Source organism: Podarcis liolepis (assembly GCF_965112155.1).
Source record: "Podarcis liolepis genome assembly, chromosome: 9".
Classification (NCBI taxonomy): domain Eukaryota; kingdom Metazoa; phylum Chordata; class Lepidosauria; order Squamata; family Lacertidae; genus Podarcis; species Podarcis liolepis.
The window spans coordinates 60,673,003-60,700,495 of NC_139564.1; the positions used below are offsets into that span (position 1 = coordinate 60,673,003).

Below are 27,493 nucleotides of genomic sequence, written 5' to 3' on the forward strand. Positions count from 1 at the left end.
GACTAAGTCGCTTCTGGAGAACCAGAGCAGTGCACGGAAACACCATTTACCTTCCCGCTGGAGTGGTACCTATTTATCTACTTGAACTTTGATGTGCTTTTGAGCTGCTAGGTTGACAGGAGCAGGGACCAAGCTACGGGAGCTCACCCCGTCATAGGGATTTGAACCGCCAACCTTCTGATCAGCAAGTCCTAGGCTCTGTGGTTTAACCCACAGCGCCACCCGCGTCCCTTATAGGCCAGTATATAAACTCAATAAATAAGAATGATAAGAATAAGAATAAGAATGAAAAATAACACCGCCAAATTCCCACAATTTTCTGAGTGTAAAGGTTTAAAGTGAATTCCCCCCCTGGAAAAAAACACTAAAATAAACCTAATAGATTTCCAGAAGTGGCTTTTATACTATGTGAAAATGCAAACAGTATCAGGTAAGGAAACCTCAGAAAAATGGAATAAAGTGCAGTCTTAGTACCGCCCAACTTTTACCCTATTGGCTGGGTAAAAAAATAAATACAGGAATTCACCTGGTGGAGCTTTTCCCCTTCACTGCACCCAGTGCTGGATTTATGTATAAGCTAAACAAGCTATAGCTTAGGGCCCCACTCTCTTGGCCCCCCCAAAAAAATATAAAGGGGGGAAAAAACCTGGATGTAGATTTCAAAAATATAAGATAAAAAACAAATAAAATAATACCTACTTACAGCAACAGTGTTTTGTGTTGTGTAGGTCCATAAATTATATATTATAAGCATATATTCAACACAAAAAACAGCGACAATTTGTTGTTGACAAAGGACAGCTGGACATATAAAGGGCCCCATTACCTTCAGTAGCTTAGGGCTTCATCAAATCTAAATCTGGCCCTGACTGCACCCATATGTGGGAGAAACTTGCACTTGCTGATTTTCTGCCGGTCGCATAGCTATTGAAAAGGCACAGAAGCCCTGCTGGAAATGTGGCTCCTGCAACATGAAGACTGGGGTAGATGGTGGGTGGGAAAGGTAAAGGGAAGAGTGCTCGAGTTGCATGTTTCAGGCCTATAAATCAATTTAACTCCCCTCTTTTTGATGCATTCTCTCCGTCTCAGCTAAAGTTTAAGCAAGAGCTGACCTTAAAGGTCCTGAGAAGATTAGCGAGAGGTTCCCTTCCTCCCAGACCGATGTTTAGTTCCCCTGGTTTAGTAATGGATTTGTCAGCTGATTAGTCAGCTGACGAGCTGCAGAAATGAGAACGTGACCTTGTAAATATCTAATATTTCATCCTGATCTCATTAGGAGGCTCTTCCAGCTCACTCCTTCCTCAGAATATAGATTGGGTTTATGCCTATTAAAAACGGAATAAGTTTCTATGTAAATAGTGCAAGGCGCTAGACTGGGCAAAAGTTGGGCACCATGTTACCTAAGAAAAGATGATGAAGCATTTGTTAAAATCTGTGTATTTTTTAAAGAATGTGTTTGTTGTCTTTTCGTTAATTTGTGCATGTGAATGATGGCACAACTGAGAGAGGGAGAAAGATACTGCAAACGTTTATTCATTCTAGCCGTAGGACTTAAATGGCTTCTCTTCATGCACTACAGTGGTACCTCGGGTTAAGTACTTAATTTGTTCCGGAGGTCCGTTCTTAACCTGAAACTGTTCTTAACCTGAAGCACCACCTTAGCTAATGGGGCCTCCTGCTGCTGCCGCACCGCCAGAGCACGATTTCTGTTCTCATCCTGAAGCATAGTTCTTAACCTGAAGCACTATTTCTGGGTTAGCAGAGTCTGTAACCTGAAGCGTATGTAACCTGAAGCGTATGGAACCCGAGGTACCACTGTATACTTACATGTGTTCTCACTGGGAGGAGCGGTTTTTAGTGGATACACATCTCTAAATGACAACAAGATAAGTAACTGGAGTCACAGATGCAACCAGAACCATCAGCCAACCATGCAAGAAAACGTCAATGTTTGGCTGGCGCTGTTTATTAGTAAGATCCAAAGGGCAGTTTTGTGTAGCAAAATGCTGCAGGCTATAGGATAACTTAAGATAAAAAAAATGCATGATAAATACATGGTAGGTTTACCGTAAATACAGTATATTTTCTCAGCCCAAATCTGCTTGATGTTTCATTAACACACAAGAGGTGTTATGTACTGAAGTTCTCACCCTGGGCCAACAGGGGGATACTGTAGATAGTTTTCACTCAGGTCCACATATGCAAATAAGGGATTGAAAGTGACATTCAGTGATTGGATAGTTACAGAAAGTTGTTACAGTTGCGCTGTACTGGAGCTCTATATAAGCAGGCTGGCTGAACCCTTCAGTTCAATTCTGTTCTGGCCTGTGAATAAACAAGAGCTGTTTGAAGAATCGCTGTGTCGTCTGATTTGTTCACCCACAACTTAACAGGAAGGGTTCTCCATTTTAATGCAAATACTTACCTAGATAACAAATGATGCATTGATATTTTGGGGAGCAGGAAAGCTGCTAAAGCACACTTTCCTGAACCAAAAATAAGTTTCCTCCATCTTCCATACTTGCTCTGCATGTGATATTGAGCCTATGGCAGTATGGCGAAGAGGGCCCAACGACATGCGCATATTGTCCCAACTTCTTTAGATTAAAAAAATGGGATGCACGTCTTCCGAGATGTTCTCCCGAGTGAGTCACATGACCCACACTGAGATCTAAAGGTAAAGGGACCCCTGACCATTAGGTCCAGTCGTGGCCGACTCTGGGGTTGTGGCGCTCATCTCGCTTTACTGGCCGAGGGAGCCGGCGTACAGCTTCCGGGTCATGTGGCCAGCATGACTAAGCTTCTTCTGGCGAACCAGAGCAGCGCACGGAAACGCCGTTTACCTTCCCACCGGAGCGGTACCTATTTATCTACTTGCACTTTGACGTGCTTTTGAACTGCTAGGTTGGCAGGAGCAGGGACCGAGCAATGGGAGCTCATCCCATCGCGGTGATTCGAACCGCTGACCTTCTGATCAGCAAGCCCTAGGCTCTGTGGTTTAACCCACAGCGCCACCCGTGTCCCAACACTGAGATCTACCCCCCCAAGCACATTTTGTGGTGTGTGATCTCACATGGTGTCCCAAAACCTGTGTTTCTGGGTGCTGCGCAAGATCGTGGCACTGGGGGGGGCAACACTTTTTCGACGAGAGATTGCAGCATGCAAGCGCATGAGATAGCATCACCCAAAACGACCAATGCAATCTCACGTAAAAAATGGGGGGGGGGTGTCCTGTTTTTCCCAGGACCCTTGGAGGGTATGTGTGTACCTTTGCCCTGAAACACAGTATTTTTTGTTCACAAATAGGCAGCAGGAGGACCTTGGAGGACCTTCACAGGGGTTGTAGGGGGGCCTTTAACACTTTACCTCCTGTTGCAGTCTTAGTCTGGACTGGGGGTTCCATAGTTGCTATTTGCAGGGCAGGGAAGCTCCCATTAAAGGAACAAAAGGAGCAGGTAATGTACAAACTAGACAGCATACCTAACAGAGTCAGTGCAGTGTACTGTCTCCTTCCATTGTACTGAGATCACATCTTACCAAAAGAAGTGCTTCCCTGCTAACCTTATCAAGAGTGAACCCTGCAGCTTCTGTGGAAGATTTTAATAAGGACCCTGGGAATTCCTGGGTGTCTAAAAAGGTTATATACATAGGCCACTACTACGGCCTGTGTTTTGTTAGCCCCGAAAATGGAAAACGAGCGAGGTCCCAACCAAAGAAGAATGGCAGCTTAAGTTGTCAGAATATGCACAACTCGCAGCCTTAACATATAGAATAAGAGAACAAGAAGAACATACGTTTAAAGAAGATTGGAAAACGTTTATTGAATATATGGGAAATAACTGTGTACAGCTGAAAACGTAGGCGGCATTAAGATAAATTCAACAGCGTAAATAAGTTTTGATGGAGGCAATAATGGTATAGTTTTTGTAAAATATGCAGGGATTTATGGTATGTAAAATGACCCATGGAAGGAGAAGAAAAGAAGTCATTGATATCTTAAGGGTGTAAAAGGAGTATTTTAAATTGTAAAACGAAACAAAAAATTATATATAAAAAGATTTTAATAAGGACACTTTTACCTCTAAGATAGTAGCTGCATGTGGTTCAAAAGCTCTACTTCAGACCACAGCAGAAATGAAATCATGTTTGCATTGCACTGACCTCCTGCAAAATATGTGCTTTGTGCTGTCCCCGGTTCCGTGCAATACTACCTTGCACTCTCATTTCCACCTGGCATATCAAAAGAGGCTGCTGTTTTCTTTGGCCCTTGAAGTCTTAGGATGGCTCAGTGATCCTCTGAGTAGTTTTGAAGACGACAAGCCTCATTTGATTTCTAAGAGAACGGTCGAGAAGCAGGTGTTGTCCCACAGCACCAGTCTTCATCTGGGTTGCTCTTTTAATGAGCTAACTCTAAGTGTTTCCCCCCAGATGTGAATTATTAACATTGTGGAATAAGTCCCCGTTTTTGCTTCTGTACTCTGGTTCTTTACTCTATATAACTTAAAGTGAAAGAAGAGCTGAACCCCCCTTAAGCCTAAGGACATGATTCTCAAATACTTGAATCCAAACAGCATTTTAGAAACCTCTAGGCCAGGGGTGGGGAATCTGTTGCCTTTCAGAGAGGATGTCCCTATTTTAATCGGAGAGGTGCTGGAGGGTATGACATTGTAAGGGACTTTCCAACTCTCTTCTGCACCAGCCAACATTTCCAATGCTCAGAGATTATTGGAGTTGTTGTCCCAAACATCAAGAGTCTATAGAGTGTTACTCAGGAGTAAACAGTCAGAGCCCTATGTATCCTGAAACAGCGAGCGTACTCAGTGTTTTCAGTTACAATTTTGGAATCAGAAGTATGTATTCTGCATTAACGAGTAAAAATAAATAGCAGTGATACTGGAGAAATAACCAAAACTTTCCACTTGAAAATTAAAAACACATTATTATTATTATTATTATTATTATTATTATTATTATTATTATTATCATCATCATCATCATCATCATCATCATCATCATTATACTGCCCTATACCCAGGGGTCTCAGGGCAGTTCACAGAATAAAATAAAGATATAAAACCACAAAAAAAAAATAAAAACAACAACCCAATAGCCTCCCCCCAAAATCACATTTTAAAAGGGCATAGGATGTAAATTCGTAAGTAAATGAAAGAGTTCTTTAGAATCCAATTTTCACTATCAAGCATTTCCTTAAAATGCATTCAGACTCTTAACGTGTTCCTTGAAGATTTCAAAAAGTGGCTGTTGTATGAACTTAACCTTCATCAGTCAAAAGTGCTTGTACATTTCCACAAGATTTTTGGAAGATGTGCTTTATGCTCTCTCATGTTAAAATTGAAACACTCCAACTTCTCTTTACTTTCAGTTCTGCCTCTCTCTCAATTCATTTTTTTGGGGTAAAGTGTTGTGATTGGTCCAATGGCAGTGTTGCCATGGAGGCTAGCCCATTGACAGACCCCCTGCTTGGCACAATATTTTGCCCAGTTCAGGATGCGAACCCATATCCCTGAGATTAAGAGTCTCATGCTGTACTGACTGAGCTATCTCTCTGTGTAATCAGCTCAGTCCTTTCCTATATCCTTGGAAGTAAGAGTTCGTAGACACTTCCACTTTTCTTGTGCTGATAAAGCACGGGCCTGAGCAGTTTTTCCCTTGCCCTGCTCCTTTCCCAGGGAAAACCCACTCTTGGCTGTTAAATCAGAGCAAATGTCAATCTGGACAAAACCCAGATTCCCTTTTGCTCTGATTGATTGCTAAAGAGTGTCCCCCCCCCCCCCAAGAGGAAAGCAGCAGGGAAAGAGAAAAGTGGATGAGCCCAAAGTCATGCTCCATTTTTTTTTCTTGGTGTTTTTTTTTTTTAAATTAAAGATTTTCTTGTTTTACAGAAGTAAGTGTAATGTCTCTCATATTTTTTCCATGTAACATTTTTACAATGTTTCATTTGTTGAGACATTGGGGGGGGAGGGGTGGAGGGAGGGAAGATGGGGCGGGGGCGGGTGGCGATGTTTCTATTATGCTCAATGTATGTAGGGTTTGGTGTCAGCGTTGCTCGTGCTGTTCACTTGTGTTCCTTTGGTGGTGAGAGAGGTTGGGGTTTGCCTAGGGTGTGGTTGTTGGTTTGTGATTGGCTGTGATGATCTTCGTTTTCGTGTGTGAGTGGGGTGGGTGGGTGTTTTGGATCAGGTTAGCCATATTGATTTGTATGCTGTTGGTGGATTATTGTCATTGTCCTGTTGGGCTGTGTATGTGATAAAGGGGAGCCTTGTGATAAAGGCGTCTTCTTCTGTTTGTCCCCGTGTCAGTTTCAGTTTATTGGTTAATTTTTCTAGTAGGGCTGTTTCCCATACTATTTGGTACCATTGGTCCATGCTTACTCCTGACAGGTCTCTCCAGTGTCTGGTTATGGTGTTTCTGGCTGCTGAAAGTAGGTGGGATTTGTTTCTGAAAATAAGATAAATACCTTAGCTACATAATAAGATAATACAAACCAGGGTTTAGAATTAGCAGGATGCCAGCCACATTTTGCACCTAAAGATTCTCCATTAGCGAATGACTCAAAAAGTCTGGGTGCCATTTTTTTGCGCCTGGTTGATGCTAAAGGATTACTGAAATGTGTGTGCTTTGGAGCCTGGAAGTACTGTATATCTTAAGGGTAGGCAATATGTTAAGGGGTTTAACAATAGAAAGCAGTGTTTTGAATACTGAAGTTTGGTACCAGTATTTTTATTGTAAACACCAAATTAAACATGTACTAACAATTTTTGCTTAAATTGTGATATTAACAATGTGTCACTTATGTGAATTGCATATTAGTTCATGCTTATCAAAATAATATATAAAAAGTGTTTCCGGACACCTCCCCCCCCAAAAAAAAATGGCGACTAGACATTCTGTTTTGGCACCTGCAACCCAGGTCCCAGCAGCCATTTGGCTCCTAGCTTTTCTATCCCACTTTCAAACACTGATACAATCTACGTTTAATTTTTCTGAAAAAGCAAAATAGTTTTGAACTGAATTTCTACATAAGCACATAGCTGTCATAATTTAAAAGCTTGCTAAATATGACTGCAGAATCAAGACGGCTGAATAACCTCTGTTGCGATGGTTGATGGTTGTACCTTAGGAAGAAAGAAAAAGCGCCTTTTATGGCTTGAAAATTTTAGAGGAGGGAGATAAACCTTCAGATAGTCTTATCAATGTGTCGTATGGCTACATTTGTTTTTTTTGTTTTTTTTTTTTCATACATAATTTTTATTGGTTTACAAAAGTCAAAGCACAAAACAAACTTTATCAAAACTCATATCAATTCACTTAAAGAAAAGACATTGACTTCCTTCAGTCGTCCCACGAATCGTCCAAAAAACATTAAACAGTAAATCCGCATTTCCATGTTTGTAATGCCATACATCCTTCTCTTTCGTCCCTTTTCTTTTGGCATTACCCTTTGCCTCTTACAGAGCACCTTGAAAACCTACTAGTGTTGTTTGTTCGTCAATTAGGCTTTTCAGATATTTCGTAAAACTTTCCCAATTTTCAACAAACCTCTGATCTTTTGTATATCTAATTTTGCATGTCATCCTGTCCATCTCCACATATTCTAATAGTTTACTTCTCCATTCCTCCGTTGACGGTACACTCTCCTGTTTCCAATTTTTTGCTATTAGGACCCTTGCTGCCGTTGTTGCATATTGGAACAATTTGTAATCTTTCTTCTTTATCTCCTTTCCCACCAAACCTAGCAAGAACGCCTCTGGTCTTTTATTAAAGGTATATCTTAACATTTTTTTCATTTCGTCGTATACACTCTCCCAGAACCCTATGACCTTTTGGCATTCCCACCACATGTGGTAGAAGGTTCCCTCCCTTTCCTTGCATTTCCAGCATTTATTGCAGGATCCATACATTCTGGCTAATTTAACCGGAGTTAGGTACCAGCGATAGAACATTTTCATTAGGTTCTCTTTGAGTGACACACAGGCCGTAAATTTAAGATGTTGTTTCCAGAGTTTTTCCCACTCTTCAAAATAAATATTACGATCGAGATCTCTAGCCCAGTGAGTCATTACCACCTTAACCTCCTCATCTGCTAAGTTCCAGTCCAGTAAATACTTATACATTTTTGATAATATTTTTAGGTTATTCCCCAAGATCTCGGTTTGGAATCTGGAGTTTTTGTCGGCGTAGCCACTTTCTTTAACATCCTTCCTAAACATATCATTTATCTGGTGGTAGTGTAGCCAATCATGTACTTGAGATTTAACCTGGTCGTACGGCTTCATTTTCCACTTTCCTTCCTCCCTCATTAACAGTTGTTCATAGGTTGCCCAGTTGACTCCCATGTTAATCTTTTTAATAGCCATTACCTCTAATGGGGATAGCCATTGGGGTGTTCTAGGTTCCAACATTTCCTTATACCTTTCCCAAACCTCCAGCAGAGGGCCCCTAAATATATGATTCCCAAATCCTTTGTGGCCCTTCTTCCGCCCATGCCACAAATAGGCGTGCCACCCGTAACGGTTATCGTGGCCCTCTAAGTCTAACACTTCCCCATCTTCCAATTTTATCCATGTCTTTACCCAGCATAAACAAGATGCCTCGTAGTATATCTTCAAATCGGGTAGGGCGAAGCCTCCCCTCTCTTTCGTATCCGTCAAAATTTTAAACTTCACTCTCGGCTTTTTTCCCTGCCAGATAAATTTGGAAATGTCTCTGTGCCAGACTTTGAATATCTTTGTACCCTTTATAATCGGGATGTTTTGAAAGAGAAACAAAATTCTTGGAAGTACCAACATTTTGATTGTGGCTATTCTACCCCAGAATGACAGTCTAAGCCGACCCCACGTTTCTATATCCTTCTTGACTCCTTTCCATACCGTTTCGTAATTATTTTTGAATAAGTCTATGTTTTTTGGCGTTACCCATATCCCTAAGTATTTCACCTTCTTTGTTACCTCTATTCCTATTTCTCTTTGTAATTCCTCGATTTCAGCTGCCTGCATGTTTTTAGCTATTATTTTTGTTTTCCTTTTGTTTAGTTTAAAGCCTGCTACCTCCCCAAATTTGTCAAATTCTCTAAGTACCTCTTTTGTTGAGTTCAGTGGTTCTTCCATTGTTACGACCAGGTCGTCTGCAAAAGCTTTAGTTTTATGTTCGTGCTGGCCGACCTTGATACCTTTGATTTCTTTATTGTCTCTAATGGCTTTCAGTAAAACCTCTAATATCGTTATAAATAACAGTGGGGACAATGGGCATCCCTGTCTAGTTCCCTTAGTTACTGTTATTTCTTCCGTCTCCACATTGTTTATTATTAGTCTTGCTTTTTGTTCCGTATATATTGCTTTTATACCGTTGGAAAATTCAGCACCCACTTCCATATATTCCAGTTGCTTCAGTAGGAATTCCCAATTTACGTTATCGAACGCTTTTTCGGCGTCCACAAATAACAGTAAACCTTGTTTATCGCACCTTTCTGTTAGATATTCTATAATATTTATAATATTTCTTAAGTTATCCTTCATTTGCCTACCCGGCAAGAAACCAGCTTGGTCTCTATGGATACTCTTTACCAAAATGTCTTTAAATCTTCTTGCCAGGACTCCCGCAAAGATCTTATAATCTACGTTTAGTAAAGAAATCGGCCTGTAGTTTTTAACTTGCTCTAATTCTGAATCTTGCTTTGGAATTAGGGTGATCAGTGCCTCTTTCCACGTCCCTGGTATTTCTCTTTCCATCAGAATGTTGTTCATTACTTCTTGTAGTGGATTCAGCAGAGCCGGTTCCATCTCTTTATAGTATCTACTAGTAAACCCATCTGGGCCAGGGGCTTTCCCATTTTTTAAGTCTCTTATTATTACTTTTATTTCCTCCGCCTCAATCGGGGCATTTAGTTTCTCTTTATCTGCCGCGGGGATCTTGTTTATATTCTTAGATGTTAAATATCTCTCTATTTCCCTCGTCTTGTTCTTTTCTGTGTTTCTAAAAAGTCCTCCATAGAAGTCCAAAAAAGCTTTCCTTATTTCTTTAGGTTTGTTTAACTCTTCTCCTTCCACCACTATCCTGTTTATCGTATTCTGTTCTTTTCTTTTTTTCAGTTGCCAAGCTAGTATCTTCCCCGTTTTATTGGCATGTTCGAAATACCTCTGTCTCAGTCTTTTAATTTTCCATTCAATCTCTCTGTTTATCAACATTGTATATTGAGATTGTAAAACTTTTATGTTCTCTTTTACTTTCTTATTTTTTGGGTTTTTAATTAGTTTCTGCTCGTTTTCTGCTAATAGTTGTATAATTTCTTTTTTCCCTCTTTCCCTCTTTTTGTTCTTAATTGCACTCTGTTGGATAAAGAAACCCCGCATCACCGCCTTTCCTGCATCCCATACCACTTTAGGCTTTGTGTTTTTGTCCAAGTTATCTTCGAAATATTCTTTTAGTCTATTTTGAGCCTTTTCTACTACCTCTTGGTCGTCCAGCAGGTAGTCCTTCAATTTCCATCTATTTGGTCTACTTTCCTGTCCTTTCAATTCCATTTTTATTGGGTTATGATCCGAAATTGTTCTAGTCTGTATCTCTACCCGTACAGATCTTGGGACTAGCTCTTTCGAGACCCAGATCTGGTCTAGTCTTGATGATGAATCATTGGGTTCTGAATGGAAGGTATATTGCTTTTCTAGGGGGTATTTAAACCTCCAGATGTCTACTAAATTACAGTTTTGGACCAGGGAGAAAAAAGTTCTAGGTAGCTTCCCTTCTTTGCCCTTTGCGTCCCTCAGTCTGTCCAATTCTAACGACACCACACCATTCATATCTCCTAATAGTATAATTTTCTGGTCGGCATATTCGAGTAGCCTTTCTTCTAACCTTCCGTAAAAATCTGACTTATTTACATTGGGCGCATATATTCCAATTATTATTATCTTTTCTCCTTGCCAATTTATTTGTACTGCTGATATCCTTCCTTCTTCATCTTTGAAAAGGAATTTCGCTTCAATTTGTTTATTTATATAAATGACCACTCCTCTCTTTTTACTCTGGTCTGAGGAAATAAATTCATTCCCCAATCTTTGATTAATCAGAGTTCTTTTGTGTTTCCTCGCTATGTGTGTCTCTTGGAGACAAATAATATCTAATCCTTCCTTCTTCAGAATATGCTCAATTCGGTTCCTTTTACCTTTATCATTCATTCCATTAACATTCCAACTAAGTACCTTTAACACCATTGCAATTTAATTAAGGGAGAGTGAGAAAGGGGAAAAAAAAGAAAAAAAAAGAGGAAAGAAAAGAAACAACTATTGATTCCTTTTAAGCTTCCTCCTCAGACCCTCCTCCTTCCCCCCCTTCTCCCCCTGAACCTCCCGCCTCCCCCCTCAAATCTCCCCCCAGTCCCGCCCCCCCTTCTCTTTGCGGTTTCAACTCTTTGTATTTCCTTAGGAATTTGTCTGTTTCTCCTGGGTTTGTCAATTTTTGTCTCTTGCTCCTATATGTGAAGGAGACGCCTTCCGGAAACTCCCACTTAAACTCAATATTATTCCTTTTGAGTATCTGTACTAATTCTTTGTAGGAGTCTCTACGCTTTAGAAGCCTGACTGGAATGTCCTTAAAAATTATTATGTTGTTTCCTCCAATGTTTAACCTTTTCTCTCTGTTCTTATGGAGGATCTTATTTTTTATTTCCTTATCTTTAAATATAATTAGGCAGTCTCCTATAAATTTTTTATTCTTTGGAGGTTTAGCTATTAACCTGAAAGCCGATTGTATTGCCTTTTCTACATCTTCTGTTGGAAGCTCCAGCCAGAGGGCTAGTTCTGTTGTTAGTTTCTCCTTTATATTTTCCCCTTGAGTTTCAGGTATACCTCTCATCCTAAGATTAGCCTCCCTTTGTCTTAATTCGTTCATAGCAATCCAATCTTTTAAATCCTCTTGACTTTTGTTTAAATCCAGTATCTCAGCTTTAATTTTTTCTTCCTCGCGTCTTACATCCTTCAGCTCAACTTTTGTCTTTTTCAAACCTTCCTCCACTGTCTGTGTTCTCCTAAATACCTCTTTCATTTGACTTTTAAGTTCATTGACCGTTTCATCTAACTTCTTATCTACTTCCCCAATTCTGTGTTCTACTTGTTCTAGTTTGCGCTCAACACTTTTCTCACTCTCTTTTATCTCCGCAAACATTCTCAATATCTCTGCTCTGAAATCCCCTTCTTGCTTCGATCCCTTCCTATCCACTGGCGTACCTCCTTCAGGTCTTTTCCCAGTATTTGACATTCTTAAGTTCGTATGATAACCTGAACTTAAGACACAATATAATTGCAACACTCCCAAGTAGTTACCTATTTGCTTGATCAGTCCTAGCCCTCAATTTTAACAGTCTTTAAGTTATCCAGAGTTCGGCTTGGTCAACAGTCCTTTGTCAGTCTTTAAGTTGCCAAGAGATCGTCTTATTTCTTTTCGCCGCCCTGCATCCTTGGGGATAACAATAAAAGTCCTAAAGTCTTTAAGTTCGAGGGAGATCAGGAGGTTGACATTCAAAAAGATGGGGATCTTATATGCACGATAGCATGTATGCTTCCATCCAGCACAGTAAGTTCTTAGAAATTTTTATCGGGAGAAATAGTTTTTCAGTTAACAAGTGAAGCTTAATAGGTAAAGAAAAGGTTCATCATCAAAATCCCTAATCCATTTTACCTGGTAGAAACCATGGTGGAGACCTAGTAGAAACCATAGGGAGGGAGGATGAGGAGGGGGAGGGGAGGCAGGGGGGGAGAGGGAGGAGGAGAGGGAAATCGGGGGGATGATGGCAGGCGCCGGACTGCAGGGGTGGAAGAAACAAATAGCGAAGATAACGTCGAAATAAAAAGCTCTGGTCGCAATACACACTCTGTCCAGTAGATGGCTCCCTCTATCGCTGCTGGGTTCTAAAGGTAGACACGCCGCACAGTTAAATCGAAAGATCCGGCAGTTCGCAGCAGGAGCTTATCACCCAGTCATTCCAGTCAATGAGCAGACGGATAGGAACACATCCACGAAGTTATTAGATCAGGTACTTCCATAGAACAGATACATCCGTGTCGTTAGATTGCAGTTGTGTTTAATTCGTGTATTCTGTTCTTGCAAATGGCGCCGTTGGTATTTCCCTTCCGCTTTTTCCGCTTTCCCGCTAAGCGTTATGCGGTAAAGATGGCGTTTCAGCGTCCTTTCCATTTTAAACAAGTGGTTTTTGAAATGATAACTTCATCCTCTGTTCCCTGTTTTAACACCTCTTTTTTAAGAGGGTCCGCTGTTTTTTTTAAAAGTCTTTCAGGGAAACAAAATTAACACTGGTAGCAACTCAAAATGTTTATTTCAGCTCTGCAGTTTCTTTGCGATTCCGCCGATCCCTGATAACGGCCGAACCCCTGTAACTTCACTTTTCCCCCCGGGGTTTTAGTTTTCGATTTTTAGCTTTTTCCAGCTTTTGAAATTATTAAACCAACGCTTTAAATCCGTTCCCGGGTTTCTTACTTTGGAAGCGGAGCGCTAATCTCCGGCGAGGACTGGGCTGTCCGCTGTTCGGGGGGGGGAGGAAATGGCTGCCTAGGACCTACTGCTCAACGCCGCTGTTTCCTTCACCTCAAAAAGGTTACCTGACAGCGGTGCGAACCGGTCTCAGCAGGCTCCCTGTAACTCCGGACACCCTCCGGACGTGTTTCTGGGGTGCTCTCGCCCTCTTGCACCCCCTTAGCCCCCTGTTTGCCGGACTGGGTTCGAGCTCCTGGCCGAATCCCTTCTCGCCCCGGAGACGCGCACCACCGGAAGTCCGTATGGCTACATTTGTATGAAGTGTCATTTTGAAAGGCTGCAGCCAGTGTGGTGTAGTGGTTAAGAGCGGTGGTCTTGCAATCTGGGGAACCGGGTTCGCATCTCCGCTCCTCCACATGCAGCTGCTGGGTGACCTCTCAGCCCCACTCACCTCACAGAGTGTTTGTTGTGGGGGAGGAAGGGAAAGGAGAATGTTAGCCGCTTTGAGACTCATTAAAGGGAGTGAAAGGCGGGATATCAAATCCAAACTCTTCTTCTTATTTATTAAAAAGGTTGCAAAGGGAGGTACGTCTTTATGTAAAGAGATGTATTTTTTTTTGTAAAAGCCTGTTCTGCAGAATCCGAAAGGAATTGTCAGTCTTCTTTTGGATTCTAAGAATAGAATCCCCAAAATGTGACATTGAGGGTGCAACTCAAAATCTTGCCTTTGGAAACAAACAAGCCTTTCCTCATTATGGCTGTGAAGACAATTTCTAATGGATAATCTGCCAAAATCTCGGAAAGTAGAAGGAATGCCATGAGTTTCTTGCTGGGATTTCAACGTCTTGCATAGCTCCTTGTCTCCTCCCCGTGAACTACAACAAAGTATCCCAATAAAAGCATATTTGAACACGATTGAGTTGTTTGACTAATTTGCGTAATGGATACAGGTTGCAGAATTCAGCTTTTCTTAACATAATATTTGGATTATTTTGGCCACACAGGTGGGCAGCCTGTGATCCTTGACCTAATTTCGCAAGTCAGTTTTCCCATTGTTCTAGGCAGATTTTGCGACCGGGAATTTCATCCACTTGAGCAGTTTCTGAGCTCTGGACGCAGTACTGCGCCTAATATTTAACTGCCACTGCTGGAATGAAAGGAAGACCTTTTTCTGCCTCTCCGCTTCCAGCCACTCTCTGAAGACTGGAGAAGAGACCCTCTTAAGAATATCAGTGGGGTAGGCAGGGGAAGGACTAGACCATGTGCAAAAATGATTTTAGCTGCAGTTCATTCATTTTCAGCTTTGTATTCTTGTTATTAAAAAAGCGCACCTAGATATTCCATTGCGGCACCCATAACTTAGGTTTAAGGTGCCATGTAGCTCCTAGTTTTCATATCACAGTTTCTAATACAGTGGTGCCCCTCAAGACGAACGCCTCGCGAGACGAAAAACTCGCAAGACGAAAGGTTTTTTCATTTTCAAGTTGCTTCGCAAGATGAATTTCCCTATGGGCTTGCTTCGCAAAAAGAAGCTTGCCCCCGCACCCCGGACCTCTTTTGAAGCAAGGGGCGGCGGGGAGAAGATTGCTTCTCCCCGTTGCCAGCCCCGCAATTTCCGGGGACAGAGGGGAAGGCGCGGTCTCCATAGGAACGCATTGATTGATTTTCAATGCATTCCTATGGGAAACCGTGCTTTGCAAGACGAAAAACTCGCAAGAAGAAAGAACTTGCGGAACGAATTAATTTTGTCTTGCGAGGCACCACTGTACTGCCCTGGGTATACTATCAGTTCAGACCTATTGCGAAGGTGATCTGTCCCGCTTCTTGCATCCCACTGGGCAAAAAAAGGAAAAAGAGAAGTCAGTGGGTAGCAGAGAGAGGGGGCAGAAAGAGGGAAAAGGTCCCTTCGCCACTGCTGCCTTTGGCTCATCAACCCACCACAACCACATGGCCTCCGACAAGTTACCACGAAATGAATGTAGCCCTGGACAGATAAAAAGTTGCCTGCACTTTCCATGATGGGTACAGTCTACATACTATTGCAGACTGTTATGTACTGAGTTGAATAGGATCCAAAATGCAGCAGTCTGATTGGTCCTAGAACAATAGGATTCAGAATGCAGCAGTCTGATTGGTCCTAAAACAATAGGATTCAGAATGCAGCAGTCTGATTGGTCCACAGGAGCCACCCAATCCAGCTCCAGGTGGAAGTGAATTCGCAACCTGATTGGCCTACAGGAGAATCCCGGAATTAGCCGATCATGTGGGGCCCATTGTGTAAATAATGTATATAAAGCAGACGTTCTGGGGGAACTTCCATTCCTCCTCACCACTATGAGCTGAATAAAGAGCATGAAATCCACTCTCGACTCCGAATATATTTCACAGACCCTCCAAGTGCCCTTTTTCCAGGGACATCCCGAATTTACAGAAGCCATCCCAGTTTTTGATTCAATTCCAGAAGGTTCCACTTTTCCTTTCGGATGTCCCTATTTTCATTGGAGAAATTGTGAGGGGGATGGAGTTATGTGAACCCCAGAGCCAAGGAGATAAGTAACTAGACAACCTTTGGAAGACATCTGAAGGCAGCGCTATATAACTTCATTATGTTTTTATATGCATTGGAGGCTGCCCAGAGTATTATCATCATCAACATCATCATTATTATTACAGAATAAGACATCCCTATTTTCATTGATAAATGTTCTTGGGTATGCTATTGAAGTCAGCGGCAGACCTCTCATGGTAACCAGAGCAAAAAGAAATTGTGTGGGGCTGAACATGAAAGAGACTTGATGCTTTTGGACTTTTGTGGAATTCAACTCCAGTGCCTTCTGGTACCTTCTGCCAGAATCTTTAAAATCTCACTGTCATCATGTGTTCTGCAAACTGCATTGTATTACGTTACCTTCTTCTTCTTCTTCTTCTTCTTTGGCGATCACTCAGAGCTGAGTAAGATTGTCTTCCATGAACATGGTTTTAACAGTGACAGTGGAGGCCAATTGTGGATCCACACGTTCTTCCACAGTAGGAACAAAGGTTTCCAGGCGGGAGTTGATCACGGTGAGGGTTTGCCAAGCTTGCCTTCCTCCTAGCTTTCTCCCTTTTGTCCTGAGTTCAAGCATCAAGCCCATGACACCTTTGGTAAAGGCTGTTCTCCAACTGGAGCGCTCGCAGGCCAGTGTTTTCCCAGTTGTTGGTGTTTATACTACATTTTCTAAGATTTGCCTTGAGAGAGTCTTTAAACCTCTTTTGTTGACCACCAGCATTACTCTTTCCATTTTTAAGTTCAGAGTAGAGCAGCTGGTTTGGAAGATGATAATCAGGCTTCCAAACAACATGACCCAGTCCAACAAAGTTGATGTTGAAGAATCATTGCTTTGACACTGGTGATCTTTGCTTCTTCCAGTATACTGGTATTAGTTTGCCTGTCTTCCCAAGTGATGTGTAAAAATTTCCAGAGACACTGTTGATGGAATCTTTCGAGAGTTGGAGACGGTGTTTATAAGTGGTCCATGTTTCACAAACATACAGTAAGGTTGGTATTATGTTACCACATAAGACTCGGCAGGTCTCCCCAAAGGAAGAAAAAAGCCCTTATTTTTGTCAACGTATGCAATAACGAAATGCATGAGGGTGAGGGCGTTTTTTGAGGGGAGGGAGCTAACTTTGGACCACACAGCAAAGATCCCCATATGAGCATAATAGTTACCATGCTGAGATCTTCCAGTAGCTGAGCTGCCATAGAAGTGACCTACGAAACCAGTTTCCTCCGATGGTTATAGCAAGAATCCTGAACGTGTTTCAAGCTAGCCTTCTGAAAAATCAGCTATTGCGAAGCAGAGGCCAAAAAATGGTAGATCGCTTTCTGGGAAGAATTGTTACTTCCTTGTACTAGAAGGGAGGTCAGATTGTAATTTCTACTGTGTTCGCTTTTAACCTTGTGTAGGAGGACACAGAATCTCTGATAATTCATCATATCCTGGAGAAAAGCCTTTTTCTCGCTCCCGCTGGCTGTTTTTAGCTTGCTGAACTGGCAAATTCAGCCCCCAAAGAGCCTTTCAGTTTAACTGACTGAAAAAGGTGTGGTGTTTGCTTTACCTAAGTGCTTGTGGGACCAAGTGTTATTTACAGACTGTATTTATGCCGTGAATCATGTTTCACCCCTCCCCCTTGCTTTTTACTATGGTATCAACATACCGTCCTACATTTCTCTAATGGAAATAGGGACGTCCCATTCCATAAGGACAATTTTACTATTTATACCCCACACATATGACTGGGTTGCCCCAGCCACTCTGGGCAGCTTCCAACATAATAAACATTAAACTTTTTTATATAAAAAAGTCCCTATACTGTACAGGATTGCTTTCAGGCAGCTCGGGGGTCAGATAACTCCATACCTTCCAAAATTTATCCAATGACAAGAGGGACATCCTAAGGAAAAGTGGGACATTCCGGGATCAAATCAGAAACTGGGATGGTTTCTCTAAATTAGGGATGTCCCTGGAAAATAGGGACACTTGAAGGGTCTGAAAATTGGTAGAGAGAGAGAGGAGGAAATAACTCCCTATGGTATTATAGGGAAAATAGGGACATCCTATTCCATACCCTCCAACATTTCTCCAATGACAGTGGGGACATCCTAAGGAAAAGTGGGACATTCCGGGATCAAATCAGAAACCGGGATGGCTTCTCTAAATTAGGGATGCCCCTGGAAAACAGGGACACTTGGAGGGTCTGCATCTGTCTGTCTATCTATCTATATCTAGTCAATTACTTATTTGCTACAGAAACAGCAAACACCTGGTAGATAACCATGCACAATTCTGTATTTGGGGGGGGGGGGAATCTTCGTTTACTCTGCCTCTCTTGCGTTGAAGAATTGTGGCTCTCTCTTTCTTCTTCTTCATAATTGAAGAATCCTGACAAGTAGTCTAAATTCTGATCCGTTGGCATAAAGATAGAATTCACTCCCCCCTCTCCCTCCCCAAAAAGCCCTACTGTCAAGCAAAATTTGCCCTTCCTCCTTATCTTATCTGTTTTGAGTCACACAAACTATTTGCACAACGCCTTGTGCTGGGAAGAAGTTGTTTGTATATGAATCACTCCCTTTTTGCCAATTTCGGAGTCTCAGCTAAGTCTTTCTTTCTTTTCTTCTGTTTGACATTTTCCTCCAGGGGTAGGAATTTAAACTGTGCGTCTCCTATTCTTTCTCTTTAAGCTTCAGATCAGCCTCATATAAATCCATTAGCTACAGGTGGGGGTTTTCAATTAATTTTTCGAACCGCTGGCATGAGCTCCCTGCCTCCACATCTCCTTTCCTTCTGCGTCCCACCCATTCCGACTGCTTCGAGGTGCCTTTAGCAAATTACTGCCATGGAATTTAAATAGCCAAAGCTCATTGACCAATAAAACCATATGTGTACTGTATAACAGAGAGTTATGTAGACCTCGTGACTCGGAGGAAAGGTTATTCAATCAAAGGTGGAAGCTGAACTAACCTGTTGCGACTGCAAGGCTAGAAAGGTAAGAGGGAAACTGGATTTTATGCGAGATTTTGTTTGATTTTATGTCCAATAGCTAAAGTTTGAGTGCAGCCGGTCTCTGCTCTCCTCTGGACTGTGGGTTTTAAAAATGAAATGAAATAATTATAAACATACAACACAGGAACGCCTCGAAGACTTTTCCATTCAGGCGACGTGTACAGATTTCATAGATGTAATAAGAGTTGACATAGTCAAACGTCATATTTAAACCCAGCATTAAAAATGTGTTCCATTGTTTTAAGACTTAAAAACCGAGCAGGCAAAAGGGTTGCCATTCTTTTAAATCAACCAAGCAAAGCAAGATTAATTTATCTTTGTATTTTTCTTGGATCCGGTTCTGCCGACCTTGTGGAGTAGGTCATTTTTCAGGTAGATATGATGAATTTGGCTCTGGGATCTGAAAGAAAGAAGTTTTGGCTTCAGGGGTTTCTTAGTACAGTGAAAAGCACTAATTACTGTTCGTCTACACTAAGAAGCATTGCTGTATTATGCAAACATAATTTTAAGCAGAATGCTTCCATATTGTGCTTATACGATGCATGTTTCAGCGGTGTAGTTTGTGCAGCATTTTGTCTAGTATTTTCACTTTTCAAAGGGCTGAGTAATGGAAGTTTCACACAAGGAAAAGCTCGTGCTGACAACGGAGAATTGTGCTTGTCTTTCATTAAATAAATGGGGAAATTGTTTAATTTCCCCCCAGGTTCAATCTTTATGTATTTTGTGATATGAAAATACCAAAAACGCATTCTAGGCTTGCATCGTATTCCTGAACTTCAGTCCTGAAATAGAAAAAAATGGGTTTCAGGTGTTTAAGAGAGATGGTTTAGATGCACTTCTTGTGACATTGGCATCAGTTCAAACTAGGGCTGGTTTGTTTTGTGTAGTTTTCTAACACAGTTTCACGTTTATAACGGTGGCATTTAAATCTTCAGAAAAAGCAACTGAATTCCAGTTTTACTGGGGAGAAAAGGTATAAGGACTATTTTGGAGCCAATTTAATGAGCTTTCGTGTGCTTGTTCTCATAGAAATACAGGTGTATTGTGTGTTAAATAGTTGGGGCAAATCCTCTCTAACTTATTTCCCCAGTGTAAATCTATATGAATCTTTCAGAGCCTACCTTTTGGCTTAGGTAGAGCAACATCGGTGGGGTGCAACAAAGGGAAGATTTCAAAGTTTGTGTCTCATTCCACTTCTTTCAGAATGGAATAAAAAAACTCTAGGTGAACTTTCAACCAGAATTAAACTTTGAACCCGAGTGTAAATTGCACCGGTTCCTGCCCCTCACTTAAATACCACAATACCCTACGAAGTCCCCCTGTCCTAGTTAAACATTTAAAACACCCCCCCACAAAAAACAATGTTACATTAACACTGAGCAGAGGTAACTTAATCTGCCACTTGCTCAGCCAAGACTAGTCACTGTGTCTTTCCATTTCAGCAAAAGGTTCAAAGTTTTGCACGGCCTTCACAGTTCAGAGATCAGGCACAAATTGCTGCACTTTGCAGTTCAGTTCCGCAGATATGATAAATTTGCGCAGCTGTAATGATTGCTTTCCCTCTCGCTTCTCTGTCCCCCCTCCCTCTCCCCTTCCACACAGAGGTGATGCAGTTAAAGGCATGTGCAAGTTGGTCATTGGCACCTGGGTTTAATGAATAACTAAATGATACCTTAAGCTTTCATGGGCGCAAGGTGGAGATTATGAAAGAGTCCAAACTGCGAATTGGGGGTGGGGTGGGGGGTGGGATGACGCTTTGCGTTCAAGAGCAGGAAAGTTGAAACACTACCATTCCTAATGGCATTTCCTTGGAAGGAGGGCCCACTGAAATCAGTTTTCGTGCAAATCTGCCAGATCTTTTAATTTCAGACAGAAACTACTCGTGCAACATTTTCGTGGATATTATAAGTCCTGTGAACCTAAGATTTGCATGGTGTTTAAACTTTTGCCCAGAACAAGAACGACTGGGGAAACCCAGCTAGATGGCTGGGGCATAAATAATAAAATTATTATTAATAATAATTCTTATTTTAGTCCGATTTGCAGGTTTGCTTTCTCCTCCACCGACTTTGTAATGTTTCAAAGGCTAGCATGATAATACAACGCTGTGAGAACAGCTCCTAGGGACCATGGGGGCTTCAGCTCCGCCAATAAAATATTTGAGGGGGCTAGAGCCCCCCCAAGTTGATGGGCACTGCCATTCAAATGGTATATGTGCGCTGCATCATGTGATTGATTATGTGAGCAGGGCTTACCTGGGCTCCCACAGTATTTTATTCAAGTTACGCAGGAATAAACACGGCACAAACTTTTATGTACCTCCAGGTATAGGGCGGTATATAAATTCAAATAATACTATCTTGCCAGAGTGGTGCATGCTCTAGTTATCTCCCGCTTGGACTACTGCAATGCACTCTACGTGGGGCTACCTTTGAAGGTGACTCAAAAACTGCAATTAATCCAGAATGCGGCAGCTAGACTGGTGACTGGGAGTAGCCACCGAGACCATATAACACCGGTCCTGAAAGATCTTCATTGGCTCCCAGTATGTTTCCAAGCACAATTCAGAGTGTTGGTGCTGACCTTTAAAGCTCTAAACTGCCTCAGTCCTGTGTACCTGAAGGAGCATCTCCACCCCCATCGTTCAGCCCGGACACTGAGGTCCAGCGCTGAGGGCCTTCTGGCGGTTCCCTCATTGCGAGAAGTAAGGTTACAGGGAACCAGACAGAGGGCCTTCTTGGTAGTGGCGCCTGCCCTGTGGAACACCCTCCCACCAGATGTCAAGGCAATAAACAACTATTTTACTTTTAAAAAACAACTGAAGGTGGCCCTGTTTAGGGAAGATTTTAATGTCCGACACTGTATTGTTTTTAATATTCTGTTGGAAACTGCCCGGAGTAGCTGGGGAAACCCAGCCAGATGGGCGAGGTATAAATGATTAATATTTATTTATTTAATAATAATAATAATAATAATAATAATAATAATAATAATGCAGTAAAACAATATGTGCTTTTAAACCAAGCAGGCAGCTGCATATTGACTGCGGTGTCTATGTTGCATTTAAATTGAAAACAATTCTTAGACTGCAGCTCAAAAAACAGCAGGAGGGAAATCTCTACACCCCAACCTTCTTAGCCCAGGATCACATTTATAAACATAAGAAACCCTGTGGGTCCCACAAAATATTCATTTCATAGTAGTAAAGCTAGAGATGCTCTGCCTTACACAGTGATATCATTGGACCAGCTGAGTGTGTTCCACTTTGACTGGCAGCTGCTCTGTTTGGTTTCAGACAGTGGCATTTCCTTTTGCCCGGGCTTGAACTTGCGGTACCCTTTAAATACAAAAAAAGATGCCTCCACATTTGTATGCATCTTTTTTTTTTTGGTCATAAACCAACAACCCAGTCTGGGAGAGGTGAGGGCGGGGGATGCCTTCTGCTCCATAATCACGTTACGCTTTGCTGCAAAGTAGGTGGGTATCGCATTATGATCCGACCGCCCAAACGCATGTGAAATTTCAGTGTTGATTTCTAGCCGTGCCTATTTGCTTGTGTGCTCTCGTTGTGGAGATATGAGGAGGGGACAACTACCTCAGAACTGCATGCAGCGGGGTCTTTATTCTGCTTTGGACAGAATATTCCGGAAGCGCTACTATTTTCCTTTGTTGAAGAAAACGGGTTCCTGGTCCAGAGAAGAGGGTGATGGAATCAGTATCCTATTGAGCTCTGTATCAGTATCCTAAGCACATCATCTGTGACCACAACAGCTCCGAGCTCCTCTTAGCTTACTCAAAGTTTCAAGCTACCTCTCTGCTGGATTAATGCACTCTCCCCCCCTTCTCTTTAAATACACCCAGCAGGCTGTTGTCCCAAGAGCTGTCATCTTGTGACGCCTTGACATGCCAGGACCTTGTCAGCCCTTGGGACACTGAATGTCATTTTTACAACCGTTGGGCTAGAACATGATTCTAACTTTCTAAAGCGGGCTGAGCACTAGTTCGAAGCAGAGGGTTGGGGAGCAGTGCTAGGATAGTGGTTTGATGTTAAAACCCATGGACTGTCACTAATTTTTCAGGTGGGATTAGAGTTCAGGTTGCACCACTGAGATGGTTTTGGAGGATCTTACACCAGGAACAGGAAAAATGCCTGGAAAGTATTGGCTGATTGCTTGCTTGACACAACCTCTAGCCTCCTCACAAACAAATCAGGATGAGTATTCAGTTAATAGCCAATGTTGTCTAATCTCCCTGCAAATTGAAGAATTAATGTTCAATAAACAGATATAATCTCAAAGCAACCATTGAGTGGTCTTCACCATGATATCTTCAGATGTGTCATACTTAGCACAGATACAACTGTATGCAAACTTATCTGTGTTGAGGGTGGTCCATTCCATCGTGGCCTTAGCACACTGTTGGTTAGTTCAAACAACCATTTCCTTCTGCAACTTACTTTTCTATTGCAGGACCAAGCATCGGGCTCCCCATACCCCAATCCATGCAAATAAGAGACCAATGAGACTGCTTTGGGGTCAAAACAGGCCACATCTTTATTGAATATAGATGAAAGAGGCTTGGCTTGGTCATGGGGCAATCAAAATACTTCCGGCCCGCCAGAATACTTCAGTGGTCAATCCAGATGGGGGTTCCTAAGACTTACATCAAATAGGGTGACTGATGTCTGGGGGAGTGCCTTCAGCACGTGGACATGGCCACTCCCCCTGAATCCCTTTAAAGGGATACCCCAGCGTTTGGAGGGGCAGGCGGAGCCTACAACCTCCCCTCCATCCAAAACAAAGGATTGCCCCAATGCCCAACCAGTTGTGACGATTGCTATGAGGCAGGCAAAACCACCGGCTGGGTGCCAATTAGCCCGGTGGGCAAATTCCTACCCGGCCCCTTAAAAAACGGCGACCACCGTAGCCACAGCAAAGTCATTTACTATCAACATAAACCAAGGGCGGGCAGGCAGGGAAAGGAACAAACAGGTAGTATCCCAGGTGCAGGCTGCTTAAATGGGTGGACGTGAGGAAAACCTACCTGCTCTATCAGCTCTGCCCTCCGACACAGCCTGAGTCCCTAGCCTACATCTCCATTTGCCAAAGCCGGGTGCAGGCTAGGATCCAATTCTCAATCAGGAAGGGCACCACTGTTCCAGTTCCCTCGTCGGGGCCCCGGTGAAGCCTCTGCCGTCCTGCAATGTTGCTACACTAAGAGGAGTGAGCGGACTTGCGAAATCTCTTGCAATTTTGCCCCCCCCAAAGCACAATAACTTTGGGCAAAACTTTTTTAAAAAGCAGCTCAGCAACTTTTCTGTCCGGCTTTTCACCGTTTGAAATATGGCAACAACCCTACCTGAAGTATTGCTATTGTACTGCATGAAACCACCTGTAAGCTCTGCATAAACCGCAGTTCCCTCGTAGCTGCACTTAGCAGCTTCGGCTAAATCCGGGGCTGGTGTTTCTCAGCTTGGGTTCCTCACAGTGTCCTGTGGAAAGAACTGCCCTTTCTCAATACAGTGGTACCTCTGGTTACGTACTTAATTCATTCCGGAGGTCCGTTCTTAACCTAAAACTGTTCTTAACCTGAAGCACCACTTTAGCTAATGGGGCCTCCCACTGCTGCCGTGCCCCCCCCCGCAATTTCTGTTCTCATCCTGAAGCAAAGTTCTTAACCCGAGGTACTATTTCTGGGTTAGCGGAGTCTGTAACCTGAAGCGTATGTAACCCGAGGTACCACTGTACTCAATAAGAAAATGCAGCGCAGGAGAGGTTACCAAGTGAGTTAGTGATGGAGGAGCGAGACCTTCCTCCACAAGCAAGACAGAGGAGGAGGGGAAGGAGACATGGCCTGAGGAGAGTCCTAGTTGCTGCATCAGGAGACTTGGCGGACCAGATTAGGCCCATAAACCAGAAGCTCCCCATCCCCAAATTATGCTATGCAGATGAGCATATACTGTATTTTTCACTCTATAACACGCACCCGACCATAACACTCACATAGTTTTTAGAGGAGGAAAATCCGTAGGCATGCCACCCGTAGTCATTCCCTCCATAACACGCACAGACATTTCCCCTTACTTTTTAGGAGGAAAAAAGTGAGTGTTATGGTGCAAAAAATACGGTGTGTGTGTGTGTGTGTGTGTATATATATATATATATATATATATATATATATATATATATGGACGACATGCCAACATCAGGTTTGCATTGATGAAAACTCTGCATGTTTTGTTAGAGCAATGGAACAAAATAACCAAAAATGGTACTTGCCATTTATGCTGCTCCATCCTAATTTACTGGTGGAAAATAGGGGACTGTTTGACACAGTTCCACAAGAAAGGCTGTTTTCTTAATGGGCATCATTATTATTTTCCAAATTCCTTTACAATGAACCTAGTAAATTTTGCTCACTTAGCTTTTAAAATGAAACTGTTTTGCGTTCTTAGGGCAACGTTTTAGGAAATTTCTACCTACCCCTTTCAACTGCCATTTTGTTTCAACCTCATCTGCAGTGCTACAGCTAACTTAATACAGTGGGAATGCCATAAATAAATGCTCAGTGTTTAAGGAGATAACAGAATTCACTGCGTTAAAGCTGACCGAAAGTCCAGAGGTAGCATTGTTATCAATTTACGATGGGGTGGAAGGTTCGCAGCCTCTGAAGGACTTGCTCACAAATTTATTGACAGCTGCACAAATTATTATAGCTAGGAAGTGGAAGGGGTAAGGAGAATATAAAATGAAAGAATGGTAGAGTTGTGGGATATAGCTATTAACGATAAATTAACAAGTGCCATCAAGGTAAGAGAGGGACTATGTAGGAGAAATGATTGTGAGGAGACATGAAAGGTGTTTGTAGAATTTGTGCTGTTAAAATGGAAAGGGCTCGAACCATCGCAAGAGGAGTTGAAATTTTGGGAGGTTGGACAGTTACAATGAAATGGTCTCAGTGGTGGGGGGCACTTTTTATTCTTATTTATTTATGATTATTACTTTGTCAAAATAAAAAATAAAATAAAGAAATGCTCCACCTTGTCAACATTATGTCACCTCTTTTTTGGGGGGGGCAGTTGCCTTTTATTGACACACTGTGTGTCGGAGAAAGCATAACAGCAACAGAGGAATAAAAGAGCCCCAGTGATCTTCAGGGGTATAGATTGAAGATTTTGACTTGTGTGTATGCATGTGTGAGTTGAGCTTGTGGCTAAGATTCTCGTGACTGTTAAGGACAATATGCGATTATGTGAAATCCGTCCCAAGTTTCCATATCAAAAGTACCCTGATCAAAATGACCCTTGGAAAAATAATTGGAGTCTAATAAGATTCATCCTGGGATGTTGTAACATTTTTGTGTCTGCGCATCAGATCACTAATCCCTTTCCGTCCTCCACATCTTCGCATCATCTGTTCTAGTCATCTTGTTTTCAAATGTTAAATAGTATTTTAATATTTCTTCTTTAAGTAAGAGTTTGGCTGCATCAAATCATTGCGGGAGAAGGCATGCTTTCATAAATCAGGGTGGGGCGGCTCTGCACATCTTTGCTGACTGGGGCTGCAGGGACTTGTAGTTCAAAACACTTATTATTGTTGTTGTTGTTGTTGTTGTTGTATTTATTTATACCCCGCCCATCTGGCTGGGTTTCCCCAGCCACTCTGGGTGGCTCCCAAAATAATATTAAAAACACAATAAAACATCAAACATTAAAAACTTCCCTAAACAGGACTGCCTTCAGATGTCTTCTAAAAGTCAGATAGTTGCTTATTTCCTTGACATTTGATGGGATGCGGGCGCCACTGCCAAGGAGGTTCCCTGTAACCTCACTTCTTGCATTGAGGAAACCACCAGAAGACCCTTGGACCTGGACTTCAGTGTCTGGGCTGAACAATGAGGGTGGAGATGCTCCTTCAGGTATACTGGGCCAAGGCCGTTTAGGACTTTAAAGGTCAGCACCAACACTTTTAATTGTGCTCGGAAACATACTGGGAGGCAATGTAGGTCTTTCAGGACCAGTATTATATGGTCTCAGCGGCCACTTAGACTGCATCGCATTGGGAAAGGTTGTTCTACAGAGAGGATCTAGGTTGTAAGCATTCCTGAATATGTTCTATGTTAGCATCTTCATTACCATGTGAGGAAACAGTATCCTTTTAAGCAGCAACTCTGCAACCTTGCAAGCCAAACCAGTAAGCAATGTGGAAAACTGCTTCATGGCGACTATTATAGAAATCGCATAGATAGACCAATTTTCGAACTTATGTTATTAATGCCCAACAATTCCTAAGAAACTTCACCCCACATCTTGTTCCAAGTGGTACCTTGGTAGTCGAACGGCTTGGCTGCCTAACAAATCGGCTCCCGAACGCTGCAAACCTGGAAGTAAATGTTCCGGTTTGTGAACGTTTTTCGAAAGCTGAACATCCAATGCGGCTTCT

At 42.3% G+C, this 27,493-nt stretch overlaps 1 protein-coding gene across 18 annotated transcripts in view; it reads left to right on the forward strand.

Annotated features, from left to right (window-relative positions):
- RBM47 (RNA binding motif protein 47) overlaps window positions 1-27,493 on the forward strand; it is a 97,125-nt gene that overhangs the window by 55,788 nt on the left and 13,844 nt on the right. For 3 of the 18 annotated variants that reach the window (XM_083459984.1, XM_083459977.1, XM_083459989.1), the window contains exon 2: window positions 18,946-19,035. The exons of the other annotated variants lie outside the window; for them this stretch is intronic. The gene's annotated coding sequence lies outside the window, so the exon portion shown is untranslated. The remainder of the gene's footprint in view (window positions 1-18,945; window positions 19,036-27,493) is intronic. 18 annotated transcript variants of the gene reach the window in all.